We start from the raw sequence: 5,739 nt of genomic DNA on the forward strand, positions 1-5,739 counted from the left end.
CTCCCTCGTGTAAAGCCCTATCTGACAGGAGGGACATGCACACACACTTGTACATTTCATAATAGTATTAAAGAATCTTTTGTTTTATTTTAATTCCTTTTGAACTTATAAGTCGACTTTATTTTAAACTTTGTTCAAATTAATTAATCTACTCTATTAGTAACATATGGCGTAGACACCAAAAAATTACGATGAGAATGACAAATATTTAACTATTTTTAATTTAAAGTTTCATATTTAAGCTATGTACATAGAGTTACTTAGTGAAACTTTTCAATGAAAATTTAAATTAGAAGAACCTAAAGTGAATATCAATTTATATGAAATAACAAAACAAGTACTCGTAAAATAAGAGGCATAAAAAGTGATATGTGGCGCACACATTCATCTCATAATTTCATATCATGATATGAAATCATATGTCCAAACGTCTATTTAATGAAATAGAAAAGGCTTTCTCTCTGCAAATTCTTGTCAATCTCTTTGTATTATTGCTTCTTATTTTAAATTTTAATTTATTTTACAATATGTTATTAGTCTGAAGTTTTAAAATTATTTTTCATCTGGTGTTCGGAGCCTACACCAAATCAAAATCGCACACTGCCGAGCCTATTTGGGTGGCGCTGCCAACCCTAATTAAAAAAAAAAGTATAATTCACTCTCCGTCGTAAAAGTTGCCCCAATCATGTATGCATTTATAATTTTTTGGTGTAAATATGCAGATATCAATATTTTAATTTCTCATTAAAATAATAAATAAAAAGTAAAATAATTCATGTGTGTGTATTGATATATTATTCTAATATAAAACTATATTATATTATGCATGTGGATAAAGTAATACTCCTTCATTAACCTTGACCATTTCTCTTTTTTCTAATCCATAAATAAGAATAATATAAATTAAAAAAATGCAACCACCACAAAACTATTAGTATATTATATTATTTGTCTGTCTCTAAGTTGCAAATATTTTTTCCTTCCTAAATATTTATGCCTCTTCTGAATTTGTCTTTCTATGTTGTGTTTGGTTTTGGTTGGAATAAATCAAATTATATAACTTTGGTCAGAAGTGGATATGATACTTTAGTGTGATGATCAAAAGATTTTTCAGACAAAAATTCCATTGTCTGTATTGTGGGTCCACCTAACCTTAACCTTAGCAATTATTAATTTCGTTTAGTATGCGGGATAAGAATAACAATTTTGAAATAAAATATAAAATTATTTTATCTTACGTCATGTAGTCTTGAAATTAGTTACAATATCGTAGAATTCTATATACGTTATTGTATGCTAAATTAAGTCAATATGAAAAATCTATATATATAAAATGATCGAAATAGATCAAGAATGCGCAGGAATAGCAAGAATTGTTGAAGCAGAAATTCAGCAGACTCAAATTCCAGACGAATATGAGATTCAGTTTAAAAAAACACAATATATATATATATATATATATATATATATATATATAGCTTAAACTAAAACGAATCCTATAATTTTATTGTACTTATTTTATAATGACAAGATCTATGTTTTAAAAAGTGCCTTAATCTAAAAACCTATTTTGTTGATAAAACATTGAAGCATACTCTCTAAATATTAGTAAACAAGTCACAAGTTCGTTTGAATATATATTATATTTAATTTATTTTAAGAAATTTATTTAATAAATATAAATTAACAATTAATTTTAAACTTAGAGACTCAAAAGAATTAAAAATTTAAATTTATAAACTTCAAATTCTGTTCCGAGCTCATGGTATTATCCACCATGGCATCTTAACTATAATGAGACAATATAGAGACATGACAAAACTGATTTTGTTGTCTCTTAATATAAGGCAATAATGGGAATTTAAGTGGGTTTTTATTCACCATGCATTACAACAATTATGAATAATCTTCAAAGGTTGGATTTAGGTAAAAATATCCTTAAAATAATTATTGGAGAATAATGATGACATGTTTATAACTTTACATAATTCCAAATAGTGGCGGACCTAGAATTTTCGTTCAGAGGATTCGAAAAATAAAAGTATAAACGTGTAAATAAGCCTTTAGAAATGGAAACCTTGAATTCTTTTGGGTTTAAAATCAAACTTTTAGTACATTTTTTAAAGTAAAAAAAAAAAACTAAAAAAACTTGAAAAACAGAACTAAAGATTAAAAAAAAACCTAAAAAAACTGAAATGAATAAGAAAAAAATAAAATGCTTTCACTGGGATTTGAACCAGTGATATACAACTTAATTTTAGGGGTACTTGTCACTACGCCATTAATTTTTCTTTATTGAGGGGGNTATATGTGTTTTGTCCTTTTCCATTTTCCAAAAATAATACTCTCTCTATTTTATTCTATATGTCATTTATTTTTATAAATATATTGGTCTCTCTTCTTATTGGACCACATGTTGAGTTGTTGTGGTTGATTATTCCCTCTTCTTATATAGTAAAATATATATATATATTTTGTTATAATTATTATTCAAAATGATTTATCATGCTTCGTATGGTATATAGTCATGACTTCTTCACTTTCGTTATATTGTTTTGACTATTTTTCTCTTGAGTCGAGGTTTTAAATGAAAACAATCTTTCTACTTTTAAAATAGGGATAAATTTTTTATACATTATTTCCTCCTAGAAATTCTATTTTACTAAATTACACTGACTATATTATTATTTTTATACCGCTTTATCACATATCAACATCAATTGGAAAAAAAAAACGCACGCGTGCACATAGGTTCCACGAATTTAGCCAAAGTCAATAATGTGAATTAATAGTGGCATCATAATTTTCCCATTGCATAATTATTGTTCCTCATTATTACTCTTTACACTAATTATATATTGGACCATCTATTAATTATATAATTTCTAGACTCATGTATAGCTATATACATGATTTAAGAAGAGAAATATGATTTTAATAGGATATTGTTGAAAGATAGAGAAGAGGGGAGAGTAACAGATTATTGAACTAATTGATGAAATATCATTGCACCAAAAATATGATTAGTGATAATTAATTAATAATAATAATTTAATTATCGCTAAATATATATTTTTAGCAGTAATTAACACTCTTTTGACTCAAATACGAGACAATTTGTGAATGATAATTTTATGGATATAAATGTCTCAAATATATTAGAAAGAATAAGTAAAATATAAATTTGAACCTTTTGCTCCTTAAAATGTATTGGAGGTAAGATTGGGTGTTTTTTCATGGGATGTTTGGTATTTTTATTGGGTCTGATTAAATTTAAATTTCGGTCGGAACGTTTCACATTGGGGATGAAAAATTCTCCCTAACGAAAGGGATTTGTACCCATGAGACTTAAACCCAAGACCTCAAATCAATGATGAAGGAATATTTATCACTCCATCACCGCCAATTAAGTTGGGCATTACGTGAGTACTCTCCTTTAATTTAGTGGCAAACATATTCATTTTGTTCTTTAAAATTATATATAGAATCCATTAGAAAGAAAACAAATCCTTCATATAAATTTTTGGCTCATATCAAGAACATGGATAAATGAGGTAAAATGCAAACAACTAACGAGGATTGTGGTGGAGTGGTAATTATTCATTTATCCTTAAACAGAAATCTCAAATTTGAGTCTTTCTAGGTACAGAGTTACCTATGTTAGGGAGCACTTTATCCCCTAATGTATGTGAGACTTTTCGGTATAAATTCGAATTTAATCGAGCTTCAATATGACTACCAAACACTCTGACCGAAAAAAAAGAAAAAAAAAGGGTGCACCCCTCATCTCAAAGAAACATAAACGAAAAAGGACAATACTATAAAGTTCCATTGAACCCCACATACACAGAGATATAAATCAGTGGGAAAGAATCTTAAACACAAATAATATATCACACTCCTAGTCCAAATGATTTTATTTTTTATAGAGCGCTTCCTTTTAAATTGGTATTATATAATGTAAATTCAAATCATTCGTGATTAGTGGTTTCAAATACAAAATATCGAAACATCAATAATAATAACATATTTAGTATAAATTTTATCTTTGTGATACGAGTATCAAGAACAAATGGGGGGGGGGGGGNGGATCATATCCCCTTCATATGTTTAATTCGAACCTCTTTCACAATAACCAATTTTTCATATGTTCAAATAGCATTAAACCTATTTTTGGTACCTAAAAAATGTTTCCTAGGTGGTTTTCTTATGTATTTCTCAGTGTTCGATAAGTTAATTTAAAATATTATTCTAAAAATATTTATATATAATAGACAATTATATCTATATGGATGTGATAGAGGGGGATGAGGACAGGGCGGAGTTGATCGTTGGGCTGTGGGGAATGTTGGTGGGGTGGTACCGGTAGGGGTGGATATATTTCCCTACTTTCACAAGAGAAATTATTTTTCTAATTTTTAAGAAACTTATTTTTGACTGATCAGACATGAAAATATTAGAATATATTTATATATATTCCCATACAAGACACACTCATGCGTTCACATACTACACTTCAAAAGAACGGCCCCCTAGCCTGTGCTTATATTAGTGCACATTTACACTTTATTCGGACGGTTGTTATGTATTGATTTATAATGTAATGTATTGTGTTGTATTATATCGTACTATATTGTTTTAATGAATAAAGTATTTGGATAAATTGTATCGTTCTTCGTCGTTACATAATGTCACATATCCATAATTTGAATGATAAACTTACAAGAAAAGTAGGGCACGGAATAGAACTACTACGAAAAAAGGTAAAATAAAAGATGAAATATAATTATTAAATAATAATAAAGATAAAATGAGAAGAAAATATTAAGGTAACACCGCGATCACACCAAATCGATCGTTATATAAAATAGATCTTTTCTTCGTTATCTAACAATGAATTTAATTAAATGATACAATACACTAGAATTTAAGTAACAATCAAAACAAAATATGATATTTAAACTAACAATACAATACACCGTACAAAACTCATTCATGTGTTCACATACTACTATTCAAAAGAATGTCCCCCCTAGCCTCTGCTAAGTGCACATTTACACACATATATACTCTTTGCAAATCTTGAAACTCAGTGGTGTGTCCCTTTGCATGTGGCACAAACACAGCTTTTTTAAGCCATGGTGATCTCAAATCAAAATGAGTGACTTTCTTGGGACAAGGACAAAATAATACTCTTATGAATATATATTGTGTCATTGGGTCATCAACAAGCATCAATTTGTCTTTGATTCATACAAGAGGTTTGCTACTTCCAATAATAAACATGGTAAAAAACAATTCATTTATTGTAAGGATAGTAAGACACACTACCAATAAATCTCAAAAACCAATAAAACATGATCCTAAATCTTGGATTAGCCAAAATTAAAGATTTCACACATTTTTGGTTAATGAATGTTAGATATTAAGTTTGTAGTTTTGTAGGCTTAGACAATTAGTTTCTTATAAGGTTGATTAGACACTATTAATACTCCATTTATTTTACTTGATTCTTATTTAAAAAATAGATGTTTTAGTATTTTACCCGTTCATTTCAGAAAATCAAGAGAAGTTTATCATTTTTTTTCAATACTATCACTATCATTAAATGACTATATAAAGTATGCAGTTGTTGAATTTAGATTTTCAAGTTAATTTAGTAAATTTCTTAAGGAGTGTGCGAGGTCAATAAGGATCAAGTAATATGAAATGGGGAAGTAGTAAAATCAAAAACCAAGA

The sequence above is a fragment of the Solanum stenotomum genome, chromosome 7 (assembly GCF_019186545.1).
Source record: "Solanum stenotomum isolate F172 chromosome 7, ASM1918654v1, whole genome shotgun sequence".
In the NCBI taxonomy this organism is placed as follows: domain Eukaryota; kingdom Viridiplantae; phylum Streptophyta; class Magnoliopsida; order Solanales; family Solanaceae; genus Solanum; species Solanum stenotomum.